Source organism: Ovis aries, chromosome 19, assembly GCF_016772045.2.
Source record: "Ovis aries strain OAR_USU_Benz2616 breed Rambouillet chromosome 19, ARS-UI_Ramb_v3.0, whole genome shotgun sequence".
NCBI lineage: Eukaryota > Metazoa > Chordata > Mammalia > Artiodactyla > Bovidae > Ovis > Ovis aries.
The window spans coordinates 31791298-31809550 of NC_056072.1; the positions used below are offsets into that span (position 1 = coordinate 31791298).

The window sequence follows — 18253 nt, forward strand, 5'->3', positions numbered from 1 at the left end:
GATGGTGTAAAGTGTCCGCTTGGAATTATTATACAATGGATATGCTTTGAATGTTAAGTGAAAGTATTATGAGGTAATTAACAAGTATCGTGAAAGTGGCTGCAAAACTCAAAAACTTCTGTCCAGAGTAACAAACACATCTGGCTCTTTTCTCCACATGCCATCATGCTCACATTTTGGAAAGTCAGATGTCACCAAAAGGCCCTTCTACTCAAACATTCACTGATGTGGCCAGTATTTGAGAGATGTTTCTCAGTGCTGTGGGGAAGATAAAGAAGAAGATATGAGAGCTTCTGCTTCTCTGGGGCTCACCCCAGGGAAACGCCAAACTCACATACACAGGCCCATGGTTAAGAGTTAGGAGTGAGGGACAGAATGGCAGTTTCAGGGGTTCCTCTCCACCTTTCAGATGAGGTCTCATGGGTTTTGTGCCTCTTCCCCAGGGAGGGCTTCCTCCCCAACCCCATCCTACCTAGAGAAGCAACATCCACTTCTGCTTCTTACTCTCTCAGCAAATGCTTCTTTTTCTGTAGCACTTAATCCCACTCCTAATTATTTGTTTTGTTTGTTTGTTGTTCATCCTGGAGGGCAGGGTCCTTCGTATGTATTACATTCTCAGTGTCTGGCATATGATAACTGCTCGAAAAACTTTCGTTCAGGGAACAATGGATGAGTGGATGAGTGGAAGGAAAGATGAATAGAAGGGAGAGTGACAAAATAAAAAATGATCAGGTAAGGACGGAGTAATGAAATATAATTTGATGACAGCACTTAATTAATTAGGAAGTCAACAGGCAGTAGTGGGGCTCACGATTGTATACTTTTCATTTGGAAGCTTTCAGTTGCTGAACACAACTTATTTTCCTGGATAAAGTACAAGGATACAAAGCTACAGGAACTGGCAGCCCAGTAGTTCTAATTTGAAAACACTCACAGCAGGACTGAGGGAAATTTTTAATGACTATGTATCTGCAGAAATAAGTGTTCAGTACCACTCAATCAAGTTTATCTCTTTCATTCTGTTTCTTTTTTTTTTTTTTCCTACCAAGAACGTAATCTCCCTATAACAATGATGGGACAGCATCTTCTGAAAGACTGCTCATTGTACCGAGCTCACAAAGCCCTTTAAGGGCGAAAAGGAAAATGCACACAAGACCAAGATGACCCCAGGTAAATTTAATCTAGGCTCCTGTTGCCATTATCAAAGAACTCTTTAGATTTAGAGGAAAAAAAAAATAATGCTTTTCCAAACTATTTAGAAAACTCTGTCCTGAGAATACAAATATAATCTACAAAAAGAGGCACTTCAAATGCTGGCTGAAGTAAATTTTTAAGCAATTAATGAAGGGAGAAATATTTGAAATAATAGTTGGTCTTTCATAAATAATCAGTACAAGAGATTAGTTCCTTACCTTGAGCTCTCTGATATTATCTGTTCGAGTTCACTTCAAAAGAAATACTTGCTCTCCATTAAAGGCAATTAGGAGGCTGTTTCTCTGCTATCTATCAATGGCAGTGGGGTATTTGCAATAAGCAGAACATTATCCACAGAAAAAGCCCAGTTCGTGAGGCAACACAAACTTGAGGAAGGAAACACGGATGGAGATTATGCCACTTTGATGGCATTTTCTCAAAAAAGAAATTTAGTAAAAATGCAATTACTTTCCTTATCAAGGTAAATAAATAGAAAAAGATAAGGCTGTTGCCGTGGAGGCAGGGGTGCAAAGTTATTCACACTAGGATTTTATAATAAGTCAAATCTTCCACTTCAGGACTTTAAAATCACTTTGAGTGTTTTCCTCTCAATTCAGTGGTGAACTCTTAACTTATTTAAAAAGAAAAATACAAATTTCTCTTTCACTGTAGTAACTCTTTTTTTTTTTTTTAAGTAATTAAACTGAATAGCAAAGAAGCCCATAGAGTCTCTGCTTATCCTAATGGTGTTGAGGATGGAAACAGGAGGGTGCAACCCTGTGGTCATCATGAAAGACATCAGTTTCATTCTTCTTCCCTAGAGTCAAGATATTCAAATATGTTAAGACAAGACAAATTCAGCTCCGACAAGTGGCCTCCACACACCCTCTGGGCTGAGGTCCTGGCTACCGAGGCAGGTGAGTCCACCCTTCCCCAGATTCTCACTCAGGGCATCAGCAACTGAGAGAACCTGACCCTTTATGGCTCAAGGGGAACTGGAAAAGCGATGAAGACAGAGAAGACACAGGCACTTTGCCAATTAGCCTTTCTGTTCCATTCACAGAGGTTTCCTATTTGTATTATAAAACCTGAACTAAAGGTAGAGATCATTTTTTTCATGGACAATCACAACACTGGTGCAAGGTGGTATGAAAGTGCACCAGGTGTGATAACTCTTGTCTGTACAACGTGTGGTAAGAATCCAGGACACGGTCTTTAGCCTGTGAGGGGTCCACTATCTCATAAATAAGTGAATAGTTGCTCAAGTCTCTCTTGCTTAACGATCTAAACTTAGCATCATCTTTCAGCTGGAGACAGCATTGTGTGGCGGTGGCCTGCAGACACACACATACCCCACGCACTATGTTCACCTCGTAGCTTTACCCTGGGCAACTCACTTCATTTCTGAGTCTTGAAATCTGCATCTGTAAAATGGAGATCGCTATTATATCACCTGTTTAGTAGGGTATGTGACTAAATGAAGTGAGGTATGAAAAGTACCTAGCCCAGTGCCTGCAAAAAAAATTGCACTCAACCAATATTATACAAGGGAAAAGGCCACTTTCAGAACACTAGGGCACGAGAAGTGAGTCCTTAGAGCCTCAAAGAACTTCAACTTGTAGGACAAATAAAAGTTATTATTAAGAGACAAAAGTGAAAGGGCGTCCCTGGTGGTTCAGTGGCAAAGACTCCGCCTGCCAATGTAGGAGATACAGGTTCAACCCCTGGACTGGAAAGATCCCACATGCCACGAAGCCAACTAAGCTTGTACCCGACAACTACTGAGCCCGTGCTCTAGAGCCCAGGAACTGCAACTACTGAGCCCATGTGCCCCAGAACCCGATCTCCACAACAAGATAAGTCACCACAACGAGAAGCCTGCACACTGCAACAAAGACTAGTCCCCCTCTTCACAACTAGAAAAAAGTCCGTGCAGCAACAAAGACCCAGCACAGCCAATGTAAATAAATTATTTATAAAGAGACAGAAGTGAAAATGTTTTCGAAACATGGTATTTGAAGATGGTGTGCCAACTGAAGACAAATGTAAGCTCAGAAAAGGTCCAGAGATATTTGTGGATAACATATTCATTCATAATGAAAAACCAAAAACTAAGACGTTGATGGGGATCTGAAACTTATTCTGATAGTGTACAACTATTAATGCCTTTTAATGGTTGTCTTAGCTACAGACAAAACTGCTAGCCCAGGAAACCTTCAGTTCTGACAATGTGTCAAATACTTTTTAAATTTGTTATTTTAACTTTATAAACATATTCGTAAGTCATGAAGGAAATAATGTGCCTAAATAAGCAAAATATAACAAATCAAACTTCTGTGTTCAAAAGAAAGATCTCCATAGGTTAAATTTATGTCAACAGTCAAAATTTCCCAAACTTCCAAAGCATCTCAATACTTGAAGTGAAGTCGCTCAGTCGTGTCCGACTCTTTGCGACCCCGTGGACTGTAGCCTACCAGGCTCCTCCGTCCATGGGATTCTCCAGGCAAGAATACTGGAGCGGGTTGCCATTTCTCAATACTTACCCTCCACTAATGACATCCTGTTTCAGTTATGCTGAACAAATAGGATTTGAAATGAGAAAAATAATATTTGTACAGGAATCCTTCCTGTATGTTGATTAAATCTAATCAATCACAATAAACTTGATACACAATAGCATTCTGCATCTAACTTACACTCTGAGGAGTCTTGCCTATAATCAAAGTGTATACTTATGTTATAGTAAAATGTTAAAATAACCAATATTTTAAATTCATAGCCTGTGTAATTTCAAGTAATACTGCTATGTAGTGATACAAAGGAAAAAAGACATCTTTGCTCGACAAAATTAAGCTATATGTCCTTAAAAAAAATAATGCCTATCAGAACTATCTAATTCTTGCTTTGACATTTACCAAGTACTTATTACCTGCCAGGTATTACAGATGAGGCTGGTGATGGAGATGCAGAGAATCACAACTTTCAATCAAGCTTATTAATAAGCTCCTGATATCAAGTAAAACTGGTTCATTTTTAAAAGATAAAGATATAACATTGCAAAGCAATTATACTCCAATAATAAAATGTTAAAAATTTCAGAACAAAGAAAAAACATACATATGGGCAAAATTATGAATAAAAGCTAGAAAAATCAAAAAATTCTTATTAAAACTCATTCATTCAACAAGTCTTTATTGAGCACCTACTTGTCGCAAGCACTACTGAATATGCTTGAGATACATTAATGATACACCATGGCGCTTAGATTATGAAGCCAGAAATGTTTTGGAGTAACTCTGAATGCTCAAAAATAGGTAATTTGGAAATTGCATGAATTTACCATCTTAAAGCACCATCTACAATGACATTCCCATTAACAAAAACATTTGCTTTCTAATACTGGATCAAGGATCAGTGCATTTTCATTTCCTACTGAGCCAGGCAGAAAGTTTGAAAAATCTGAAAAAAATCATGAGATCATGTCTCTGCCTCTTTTTTTAAAAAAAGAGACAGGGGAAGAGAGAAGGTACAGAATTCATCATATCATCACACTGACAACTGTGCCTTTTATTTGCATATCATACCTCATGTTTATTTAAATGAAGAAACAGAGGGAAAGGGAGTGAGGTGAGTAACTTGCTCAGAATCAAGATGTTGATGAACTGCAAATTCAGAGTTTGAAAACTCCAGAGCCCACATGCTTCTCACTATGGTTCTCTGCTCTAAGTTTCTGTGAGCCACTCAACAATCACAAAAGCAAACTAATTCTAAAATTAGAACCTTGCACTGGAGTTGCCTCTTTAGTTGTCTGCTCCCCACACCCTACACTGGTGTCTGAATTCCAAGAAGGAATAACCCATTCTGTTTAGTTCCCTCTTCATTCTTTAACCAGACACAATTCCAGATCCAGTGAAAGAACCCAATAACTAGTTGTCAGTGGGTTAAGTGAATAATGAAATTGATCATGGTGCATTTTCTGATCACTTTTGACTATGATCTACCTTTAAAAAAACACAAGCAGGAAATGAATCAGGCTTCCCTCAATATTTATACCAAACATGAGTTAAAGTAATGGCATTCACTAGAAACAAAACAGAAAGACACACTGCTTGTCCTCAATTAACTTAATCTAGTTGGGAAAGAGAGTGAGAAAATATGAATATCAGCACAATTTCTTCTTGTTAATAGAAGTATAGCAGTGCTCAGAAAATAAAGAATTATTGAAAAAGGCTTTTGAGGGGGAGACAAGCTTTGGACTTTGGGGGAGCATGACAAACTCCTCTGGAAAAGATGGGTAATTGTGAGCAAAGTTTCTCAACGTGTGGGATACAGGATGATCTCAAATGGAGACACAAAGACTCCACATTAAATGACCATGGAATTACCCAGAGAGAAAGGCCCTTTCAAATTTCTTTTCATCCCACGAAAAGTATCTGTTTGATGCTAACATGTCTTCAATCTTGCAATACTTGCCCTTTGTAACAAAAACAGTTCAGATCTCAGACTCAGGCCCTTCTTGACAACACATCCAGTAAGGATCTAACTGTTTTCTTCCAATTTCATTATATTTATTTTACACATGCATCCATCTGTCATTGCCATTTAATAAGGCATTTCCTTTCAATATGTATTTTTAATTTATTTAAGCCATCATATGGAATGTGGGGGCAAAGGTCATGAAGTTAGGATGAGTATGGCTCAAATTTGGGAACCCTGATTAAGAGAAACGAAGAATGTGCCAGAACCCTTCCGTGGAAACCAGATCAAACACAGCCCACAAATAGTGGCTACTCTATTGCAGTGAGAAGCAAACAGCTACAAAGAATTCCAGTCTGATAAAGGAAATCATGTAGGGCTCTGAAATCACAGTACATGGGCCTAGCCCTAATCGCTTCCTAACTGTGGGAAATGAACATGACTGGCAGATAGGATTCCATACAGGAAAACCAGGGGCCAGGCCAAGGAGGACGGAGAATATCACAATGGAAGTGGACAAGCCACAATTGTTGATAGTGCCTGTAAACAAGACCTCCATCCAGAAAAAGAAAAGGCAAGGCTGTTAGAACAAAATGTCAGGCATGCTGGATGTTGATGCTTCGATATATTACAGCCTCTCCTCTCACACTGTGAAGGTCACTTTGGCCTGCATTATCTCCTAGGGCACAAATACAGCTTATAGCCCATCTTTGTTTTCGTTTACCTTTTTAATCTAATTTCATAATGAAGTACCAAAGGAGGTCCCCAGAATGGAGTTGCTGGTTTTGTTTTTTTTTTTTTCCCCCTCTAGCTGTATAATACTTTCATACACTAGATGGAGCCAACTTTATAATGCTTTGGGATTCACACACAGGTTTGTGCTGGACATGAAAAAACATTAACCCATGCATATGGAATCTAGAAAGATGGTATTGATGAACATACCTGCAGGGCAGCAATGGAGATTCAGACATAGAGAACAGACTTGTAGACACAGCAGGGGAAGAAGAGGGTGGGACGAATACAGGAGCATGGAAACACATATATTATCATATGTAAAATAGACAGTGAGTGGGGTTTTGCTGTGTGGCAGAGGGAGCTCCACCTAGTGCTCTGTGACAACCTAGAGGGGTGGGATGGACAGGGAGGTGGCAAGGAGGTTCAGGAGGGAGGGGACATATATATACCTGTGGCTGAGTCATGGTGATGTATGGCAGAAACCAACACAATATTGTGACGTGATTATCCTCCAATTAAATAAAATTTAAAAAAAAGAAGGTATGGGAAAACCATATATCACCTAAATATATTTAAAATTTTGAAGATCAAAGTTTTAAAGATCAAAAGGTCCCATCATTTTACCACTCTGCCTATTTCCCGTAACTCTTAAGCCCGAATTAATATCAAACTATTAACGAAGCTATAAAAATATGTCTGAAATATGATCATCTTATAGTTCACTGGCACTTTTAATTTTGGTTTAGTAACAAGTATTTATTATAGTTTTTTAAACTGGTTTCCAAAAAAAAATTGTTTTTTTCTTTGCTTTGGGAGAAATGGAAGCAATTTATAAATGCAGTAAGCATGACTCATCAGACCCAAAAAGTTGACCTCTAGGATAGGAGGGGTAAGAGCAAGGGAGCGGCAAGTACACAGATACTACTTCTAGGCTCTCACAGTCCCTGAGCGGAGAGAAAGCACTCACCAGCACGAGGTCAAATGGCCAAGGCACTTGTAAGAAGAAATGGCTGATCTCCAGGACCAGGGAAGGTCCTCTGCCAACCGACTAGAATATTCTGCTATCTAACCTGGAGCCCGCATGGGATGATTCTCACCTGTCAGTCATGCTAACTCAATGCCTTTTCACTGAATCCTAATCTTTTAAAATTGTGGCTTTCCAATGAGACACTGTTGTCCCCAGGGGACATCTGACAATGTCTGGAGACACTTTTGGTTGTCACAAATGGGGACACAGGAACTTCCTTGGAAGTCCAGTGGTTAGGACATCGCCTTCCAAGTGCAGGGGTCAGGGGTTCCATCCCGGGTTGGGAGTTAAGATCCCCCTTTCTCCTGGCCAAAAAAACCAAAACATAAACAATATCGTAACAAATTCAATACAGATTTTTTGAAAACTAGGGTGACAGGTGTTATGAGCATCTAGTACGTAGAGACTAGGGATGCTATTAAACACCTTACAGGCTCCCGTACAGCCCCTACAGTAGAGACAATCCAGCCCTCAATGTTCAATATTGCCAAGGCCGAGGAACTATTTTAAAGTAAGCAGCTCTGCCGGACAGGAGACAAAGGAGCTCCAACTCGTAGACGTCAAATAAATAAACCAAAATTTCGGGGTGTTTACCAGACAGCTTTTAAAGCCAGCAGGACAGAGTACACTGACCCATTGCACTTACTCTTCAGACACTCCTTGGGCTGCCCATCTGGAGTCAGAACGTCACCCAACCCCAGTCCCCCGAAAACCACCTATTGTTCCATTCCCGCAGCTTTATCTTTTCCAGAATGTCAAATAAATGGGATCATTTAAAACATAGACTTTTGAGTCTGACTCCTTTCCCTTAACAAGTATATTTGAGTTCAATCCATGCTGTAGCAGGTATTGGTATCTATTTGCACGTTAATATTCCACTGTATGGATGAACCATGGCTTACGTGTCCTTTAACAGGTGAAAGGACATTTGGGCCATCTCCAGATTTTGGTGATTGTGAATAAAGTTACCATACTTTTTAAGACTTTTCTTTTTTTTAAGAGTATTTGCAAATAACTCACTAAAGGTCATACAGTTACCAGAGATGTAAAGACAAAGTATACACTCCAAAAAAAAAAAAAAAGACTATGGGAAAACAGGAGTCAACAATTTTTCTCCTCATGTCAATGCACCCCGCTCACAATACATTTTCTGTAAAGAGATTTCACTAACTACTTTTTCTATATTTAGTGACCATTAATGGGCCAACTAAAGCACTTTTCTAAAGGCTGCTTCTTGCCAACATGACCCTATGGCCACATTACTATAAATAACATGTAAGCCGTGATCTGTGTCCAGCTACTCATCAGTGCTATACGTAGACTAGTGATTATGCCCTGCTGGTCTCTGCCTTTCATCTGACCTACTGGACTTACCTGAGACAGACAGAGGGGACAGTAAGTGACAGGTTTGGCACTCAGGGGTTCCAAGAACATGCAAGGAGAAAAGGCTACTGCAACGATTATGCAGAAGGGTGGCTACAGCTGCACTTTTTTCTGTTGATTTAAACACAAAGAAGCATATGTCCAAATCCTCGGGGGGCAGAGTGCCCACATCACACATTTCCATTAGCTGGCACTTCATGAACCTAAGACACTACACAGCCAGGGTTGAGGCCAGGGGGAAAGGAAATGCCCAAGAGCAACATCTCAGGGAGGTCTCTGAGCTGAACCTGTCACCTTGACTAGAGAAAGCATGCTGGTTTTAAGCTCTGAAACCTCAAAGTGGCATGATAAATATTTTTGTAATATCACCATGATAGTAACTAGAAAAATCAAGAGAAACTCATACTCTAGCCCATTTCAAAGTTCTTCAGTAATAATAGTAATAGCAGCTAATTATAGGTAGTATGCAAAGTACTCCTGTGCTAGGCATTTTACACAGCACGCCTTGAAGTATTCCTCAATAACAACCCTCTAACAGCAACACGATTATGATGTCCCTTTTACCAATGAGAAGAGTGAGGTTTTGAGGTGACTGTATCACTGGCTAGACTGTTTGCAGAGAGGAAATTCAATCCAAGGCACAGTCTGGCTCTAGATCCTCTGTTCTCAACCTCCAGGCCATACCCCCATGGTCTTACTTTTAGAGACATTCATTTATCCAGGTACTCGGGGAAAAAAAAAAAGTATCATTATAGCCATCCAAGAAAATAAATACAAATCAGATATGCTCCTTCCCTCTAGGTGCTCATTACTTGGAGGAGGACAGAGAATCCTATAAATAATATCTTATCTTTTTGGTCAAATACTTTTCTGAGACTCATGAAAACTATGGACTGTCTCAAGAAAAAACATTCACATAGGCACAGAACAAAACTGAACACTGGGGGCCTAGGAATCCCTGGAATACTTAAGTAGCTGACTATTAGCTGCAAAGTGTTTTGATTAAGGAAGGAACAAAGTATTGTGAGAACTCAGAGAAGAAAGCTCAGGATATGAAAGTCCAGAAAAGAGTCCACTAGAAAAGGAAGGATGGAAGGGGGACTTCAGTGAAGAGATGCATGCATCAGAAGGCTGGTGGCAGGAAAAAGACCTAAAAAGGAAAGAGGAAGAAAGCAGGGAAATAAGTAGCAGATCGCTAAAATATTCCAGTTAAGAGTTTCCTATTTCTAGGAAGGATGTGGTGAGAATGAGCTACCCGACCAGGCTCTGGGGTCAGAAAGAACTGGGTTCACATCTTAGAGAGAGAGAGACTCTGTGTGTGTGTGTGTGTGTGTGTGTGTGTGTGTGTGAGAGAGAGAGAGAGAGAGAGAATGTGTGTGCGTGCGTGTGCACGCGTGCCTGTGCTCGCACGCAATGGAATACTACTCAGCCATAAAAAGAGATGAAATCTTGCCATTATCAACAACATGGACGGATCTTGAGGATATTATGCTAAATAAAATAAGTCAAATGGAAAAAGACAAACACCATAAGATTTCACTCGTGTGTGAAATTTTTTCTAACATGAACAAACCAAATCAAACAGAAGTATACATACAGAGAACAGAGTAGTGTTTACCAGAGAAAAATGGGGTACAGGGGGAGGCAGAATGGGTAAAGGGGCCAACAGTACGGTGACAGATAGAAACTAAACACTTGGTGGTGAGCACACTGCAGTGTATACAGAAGCTGAAATACAACACTGTATATATGAAAGTTATGTTATAGACTAATAAAAATACACAAATACAGGTAGACCTCAGCAATACCATGGGTTAGGTTTCAAACAACCGCAATTAGGCAACTATCACAATAAAGCAAGCTACATGAATTCTCTGGTTTCCCAGTGCATACCAAAGTTATATTTACACTATGCTAGTCTATTAAGTGTGTAATAGTATTATGTCTAAATAAATATATACAAACCAATTTAAATTGTTTTATTGTTTAAAAAAATGCTAGCTACCACGTGAACCTTCAGTGAGCCAAAATCTTTTTTGCAATAGTAACATCAAACATCACCATAATGAATATAAAAATAGTGAAAAGGTTCAAATATTGCAAGAAATACCAAATATGACATAGACACAAAGTGAGAAAATGCTACTGGGAAAATAGTGCTGATAGACTTGTTTGATGAAGATTTGCTGCAAGCCTTCAGTTTGTTCAAAAAAATATTATACATATATATATATGTTTGCAAAGTGCAATAAATCAAAGTACAAGAAAACAAGATTTGCCTATAAAGTCCCCTGCAATGAGAAAGAAAGAAGGAGGGAGGGGGAAAGGCAGAGAAGGAGAGAGGAAAGGAGGAAGAGGGGAGAGGAAGGAAAGAACAGAGTCAAAATCAAGGTCTGCCCCCTCTCATTAGCTGTACAGCCAGGGGATAATCAAACCACTCTAAGCCTCAGTTTTTTTGTCTGTAAAATGGAGAGAAGAGCCCCAACTTCACAGGTGTTGTAAGACAATCCATGGAACAATGCACCTTGTGTACTTGATACAATGAATATGTGTGAGCATTCAATACAGTGTAGCCATTATTATTAACAGTATCAGCACTGCCATTTTCACCCCAGCCTGAGGCAAACATAGACTCCCACAGAGAACTCCTCCAAAACAGTGTCAGAAATGAACTCCCTGATTCATGTCTGGGACAATCTGCTACATTCTTAAGACACGTGAAGCACTGCAGAAGAATCTCTGCCCAAATAAAGCCCCAGTGCAAAAAGTCACTAGTAAAACATTGTCCTTATAAACTCCTTATACACTTATACTCAATTACTCATTCTCATTAATCACACAAATACGTGAGAAACACACTATAGAGTAGGGGGGAAACAAAATCTGACAACTGTTGGGATAAATGGGGGGAGGGGGTTCTTTTGGTTTTTAACATCACCAGTGTTAGCTTTCTTCTTAGGTGAGAACAGAGATTATCAACAGCTACACACAGACATTACATATCATTGTCAACACTATCATGTCCATAACAAGAGTATGAAGACATAAATTCTTGCAAAGCCTTTCTGCACGCAGTTCATCTGTATCACCATTCCTGGCACGGCATTACTGTATAGAAAAGGGAAATGGTACAAAAAATTATACCCTACTCTTCTTAATCAATGTGTTTTCAGTAATATTTTATTTTAGATTCTTCACACATAGAGGAGCTAACGTAAAAGCAATACACTGGAACCCATCCATGAATGCTCGAGGAACTGTGTGGAGAGTATTTTGTTTTGATTCCTCAGCCATGGTAATAGACAGAACATTTATTAAACCCTTGCACTTAAAAATGTTCCACGGCCAGCCAATATTTGCCAGAATGATATTGCCATACAGTCAGCACTGGAAAAATAAAGTCATGAGAAAACACAACCATTCTCCTCTTCCCCAGAAAGCTGGCCAGGATATCTGCTTCCCCTTGCCATCGAGGCTGACACCTGCTACAAAAATCACAACTTTGCCCTCATTTGAAAGCACACATACACAGGAAAACAAAACAGGGGTTCCAGGGGTCCTTCCCAAACTCAACAGATGGCTAGAAATTCACCAAGCTTCCTTCCACCTTTAAATCTGTTCTCCTTCAAAAGCACAAAAGTAATAAATCATTTCACACTACTGAAAATGGAAATAAGCAGTAAAAAACCTAACTGCCCTAGAATAATACTAAAGTAGAAGAGTTTGTTCATGAACTGGAGACAGAAGGGAGGAATCAAGGCTGACAAGAGGACAGTGTTGCTAGCACATCGTTAAACATGAATGCGATAGCGAAAGCTGATAGGCTATGAAGCAAGAGGGATATAACTGTCACACTTAGAAATCATCCACACGTTAGTGGAACAAAACAAGGATTCACGTTAGGAAGGGGTTCCCACATGGCTTTCAGAAAACCTGATCAATCCTCCAGAAACTGCACGAACACAGTCTCTGAGGCATACACAAACTAGGTAAGTGTGAGTTACAAAGCAGACCCCTCTCTCCATCTGAAACCTGTCATATATGAAACTTCCAATAGCATTAAAAGTCATCAGTTACTAATGCCAATATAGTGGAGCTGAATTCCTTTCATATCTCTGTTTCTGTATCTGCTAGTTATTCTTCCCTACACGTGGCACATTCCAAGAGTAAGAACACAAGCCCTGGACTCACCCTAGCTGTATCTGCCACTAGCTCTAAGCCTCCACTTCCCAACTGCAAATGAAGAACATAAATAAATGAGTTGAAGCAAAGCAAGTAAGACATTAAAGCTCAGTCTGATCCTGACACTGCTGTGGTCTTTCTTATCTTCTCTAGTCCTAGTGTATCTTTCTTGGGAAGAAAACAGGCAGAATGCAGTGTGACTCCAACACTGCTTTCTGAAAGAAGTGAAAATGTATGCCGGCTTTGATTTTATTCACTCTTTAATAAATGTTCATTAAAGTCCTACTATAAGCCCACAGGCACTCTGCTAGGAGGCAGGACATACCAATGAATAGTAACAGATACAGCAACACAGACACAGTTCAGGCCCCTTTCCTCCGTCATATATATTCCTCAGTGGTACTCTGTAGGTGCAGCCTGCTGAGCATAAAAACTGTGGAGTCACCATTAAAGAGAAACTCTTAGCACATATGCTTCAGAGCTGGTCATGTTCATTGTCTTTAATCTGTGAGCCTGTGAAATACACTTAGCTGAGACTATGCTTTTGAGATCCTTCAAATCCTTCTATAATGATATATGTGTCCATCTGTTAATTGCATATATATTTACTCAACATTTACCAAGAGTCAAAAACCAGACTTGACCTTGGGGAGAGACTAATGAGGAAGCCACGTTCCTTCCTAAATGCGGAAACTTGCATTTTAATGTGATTTTTTTTCTATTGAAGTGTAGCTGATGTACAATACTAGTATTTAGTTTCAGGTGTACAGCATAGCACTTCATCGTGTGTGTGTGTGTGTGTGTGTGTGTGTGTGTAAAGATGAGATTCCATTATTGGGTATAACTCCTATGCTATACAGTAAATCCTTGTTGCTTATTTATTTTATGTACAGTAGTTTGTGTCTGTGAACCTCATATAGAGTCTTGCATTTTAGAGATGAGTGCACAGATATGGTCCAGAGGCAAATGCAACTGACCCTAATTTATACCATTAGGAAGCACAGCACTGAAGTAAAAACCATGCCTAACACCAAATGCAAGTATGCCCCTCCTCGAGGATCTTACTCTCACTGCTATTCCCTTGGTCGACACTACTCAGCGAGTGAATTCATATCTCTATTCAAAAGGGACCTCAGAATTGAGCTCTAGCCTATGAGCCCCAAATGAAACAGGAACTCTTCCTGGCTTTCTTCTTCACAGCAGTTACCACCACCCCTAACAGGATGTAAACTCCAGTAGGTATGTATCTGCGCCCATTTCACTCACTGCTCTATGCCTAGCACAGAAACAGCACCTGGCACACAGTAGGTGCTCAATAAATGTGTTGGGTGCACAAACACAGTGATCTTTTGAACTACACTTTTAGGCACACGCATACCATTCCTGCCGGAGAAGGCAATGGGACCCCACTCCAGCACTCTCGCCTGGAAAATCCCATGGATGCAGGAGCCTGGAAGGCTGCAGTCCTTGGGGTCACTAAGGCTCGGACACGACTGAGCGACTTCACTTTCACTTTTCACTTTCATGCATTGGAGAAGGAAATGGCAACCCACTCCAGTGTTCTTGCCTGGAGAGTCCCAGGGACAGGGGAGCCTGGTGGGCTGCCGTCTGTGGGGTCGCACAGAGTTGGACATGACTGAAGTGACTTAGCAGCAGTAGCATACCATTCCTGCTGAGGAAGTTTGCAATTCTGAGGCTGGGGAGAAGAGAGACAGTGATCAAAATTCAATTCACGAAACATGAATGCCAAGGAAAGAGCTGAGTGGCTTGGGAAGGTGACTACCGCAGCAGGAAAACATGCCACAGTGTGGTTTGTGCTAAACAGCAGATGAGTTAGGGTGGTGCGTTGACATGGCATTAAGCAACAACAGTCACATACAGAGAAATGGAGGGACACCGGGCACACGGCATTCATCGTCAGAGCCACCCAGACAAGAGGTAGTGGGAGGGTGTGGTGAACTAGACATAAATCCATGCAGGGTGAACGCTGGCCCATATGTTTGGGTCTCCAGATCTTTCAAAGGAATATGTAAATACTAAAGAGAGTATAAAAATTAATGATACCACATTTTGATCAGTCCAGAGTTGTTTTCAACACTATGCAGGCTACACTAACATCTAACAGCCAGATTGAGAACAGAAGGTCCCCAGACTAGCAAAGACTACTGACTTCTCTGACCCTGTCCCTGGAAGTCACAGCAGTGCCACAGGCAGGGTGCTGAATGGCACCTTCTCGGGGTCTTTGCACTTGGCAGATAAACTCTAGAAGGTTCATGGTGGCCTAATCTTCCCTCTTAGAACTGCATGAACAAATATTCTGACTTACCTAACTTTTCAGTTCTTTTTTAAAAAAAATTTATACTGACGTTAAGATGATTAACAGTGCTGTGTTAGTTTCAGGTATATGGCAAAGTGATTCAGTTATACATTACCTGTACCTATTCTTCTGCAAATTTTTTTCCCATTTAGGTGATTATAGAATATTGAGCAGAGTTCTCTGTGCTATCTAGTAGGTCCTTGTCGCTTATCTCTTTTAAATATTGCAGTGTGTACATGTCAATCCCAAACTCCCAATCTATCCCCACAATACTTCTCCCTGGTAACCATAAGTTTGTTCTCTGGGTCTGTGAATCTGCTTCTATTTTGGAATTTTTGGAATCTTAAAAAATGATACAAATGAACTTATTTTCAAAACAGAAAATTTTCAGTTCCTAATGCACGATGATGGGAAGCCAATGAATCTTAGGTACAAAACAATGCTTTCTCAGAGTCTCTGTGAAGAGTTACCAAAGCAAAACAAAACCCTAACAAGGAACTGCAGAGCTCTGAATGGTACTAGAATCAAGGAAATTCTAAAATAGGTCAGAAAAGAGCTGAAATTGTTTTAAATTCTTACCAGGCAAAAAATAAAAATAAGACGTTCTGAGGGGGAAAGTCACTCTTCTATTTTTGTTTATTTATACCTTGTTTCTTCCCCCCCTCAAAGACTTAAGGCAGCTTACATAAAAGCACACAACCCCACAAGATAAAACAGCAGAAAACTAATGTGCGTGGATGAAGAAAACAAGATGAAAGAAAATTCAAAAAAAAAAAATTTAAATGACCCTAGGAATACATTAGCTCCCAAAAGGCAAATAGGAGCCTGCCTATTTTCTAAAGGTAAGTCACAAATTGCTTTCAAAGCCACCGGGCACAGAGTCCAAGGTCTACAAGGGCCGGGCAGTTAAAGTAAGGAGGTAAAACAAAGGTAAGAGTGCCTGCTCTGTTGTAAGGGAAATGGCATTGCTTTATTGGATCCCACGGTTGCCATGGAGACACGTGATCCCAGCACTGCCAGATCTGATTTTTCAGTAAATGCTGGAAATCCAAACACACTTGTGAGAAATCTCATTTTCCAGTGTTGGCAAACTAGTTTTTCTTTTGGTTTAAAAAAAAAAAAAAGTATGGGTTAAAGAAAACATGCCTGTGGCCATAAAGAGGAAGAAGACATGATCAGTTACATGACTAACTGTATCCATAAAACAAAAACCCAAAGTTGAGTAGAAGTACAGTCATTTGTGGTATAAAAACCAGAGAGACACTTCTTCCAAGAATCTTCATAAAGAAGACACTGGAATATCCATCCACAAGACAAGCACCCCATGCAATCAGGATTCATGGGTTATATCTCATGATGACCTTCTAAGGGGGTTAAGAGTATCAAATACTAAGTGTCATGTAATAAAACTAACTGCTGAGGTTGACGGGGAAATGGGGGCAGGACAAGTTCTCAGGTTTAGAGATTCTGCTAGTCTAGATTATTTCAGGTACAGATATTACAGTAGATTGTCCTTACCTACTTTACAACCAATGAATCCTTCTGATAAATATAAAACTCTCATGCTTTTCTTTAACGTTATTTGACAAATCAAAGTAAAAGCTACCTTGTGAAATGGCTTTTTTAACGACACTGCCCTCCTTCCTCATCGTTTCAGAGTATTCAGAGTAACAGATGAACCTCTATCCTTCAGACGGTAATCCATAAATGTTGGTTTTTCACAGAAGCAATTTGAGAAGCATTGAGTAGCATCATGTACAAGGTTAGATTCCCTGGTGAGGACCTGGAATGAGGTGCCTGTTAAGTTCAAGGTCATTTGCTTTACCAGACAGTCTATCTAGTAATAGGACTGAAGTTTGTGAATGTTGAAGAACCTACCAGCCACACGCCAAGGAAGGATACAACGGTACAACCAAATGTTTCCACAAAAAGAGTAATTTAAAAAAAAAATTGTCCTATATCTCTTCCAGGACACGAACAAAAGGACACACAATCTCTAGGCCACACAATGATGGTCCCCGGAATCACTGGGGTGCTAAAAGGGCAGTTGGGTTCCAAAGTAGGCTCTTGACATGCCTAGAACCGGTGCAACTTGATTTTATCTATTTCATATAGAGCTAGTTCTGTTACGATGCTCATTTTGAAAATGCAAATCTGCTCAAACATGACTGATACATCAGAGGGCAATCTGAGCATAACCCACGTGAACTTGGTTTGGTTACCAAGGAACAGTAAGTGAACACAGAAAACCACACCCCACTGAATCAAGTAGTGTACGAATACACAAGATGTACACACTGCAAACATCTGCCTGCTACTTCAGTTACCATGTGTATTACAGACCACAACCACCCAGTACTTTGCTACAACTTCCCACTCAATTTCAGACAAGCCTACTTATACCGCTTCACTAAAGTATACAAGCTGCAACCCTTCCCACAACTTCCTTCACAAAAAAAATACTAGGTCTTTTCAAGGCAAAGCTTGAAAAGTTGTGTTGTATTTGCATACTGCTTAACCATTTAGCAAGTGTAAAACTGTTTTTCTAAGGTTCCTATCTTTATGTTCCTGAGGAAGTTTTTGACTATTGTGCACCTATAGACTATAGGGGCCCCTATAGACTCTGTATTATCTATTGTATGATTTCCCATTATTTAGTGGTTTTTGTTTATTTAAGTCTTTTTTAGAAATGTGTATGTTTTATTAGAGCAGATCATACTGGGATACTAAATGTTATTTGAGAAAGAAAAAATGATTTCACTAGAATATGTTTTCCTCAAAGCTGTTGTGTTGCCCAACTCCAGGCAACATCACTGACATCTGATGTGTATCATTTTCATTATAAATTAACTCAGCATTTAACAAATTATTATGTAAGGCCTAATATGTGCCATGAAAGGACTACATTTCAAAGGATGCATGTGCTCACTTTGGAA

At 39.9% G+C, this 18253-nt stretch overlaps 1 protein-coding gene and 1 long non-coding RNA gene across 2 annotated transcripts in view; one reads left to right on the forward strand and one right to left on the reverse strand.

Annotated features, from left to right (window-relative positions):
- Positions 1–4353, forward strand: part of LOC105603449 (uncharacterized) — an 8907-nt gene extending 4554 nt beyond the window's left edge. Inside the window, exons 2-4 of the long non-coding RNA XR_003586097.3 lie at positions 1050–1170; positions 2016–2111; positions 4131–4353. This is a non-coding gene — a long non-coding RNA (uncharacterized LOC105603449). The remainder of the gene's footprint in view (positions 1–1049; positions 1171–2015; positions 2112–4130) is intronic.
- Positions 1–18253, reverse strand: part of MITF (melanocyte inducing transcription factor) — a 237462-nt gene that overhangs the window by 117601 nt on the left and 101608 nt on the right.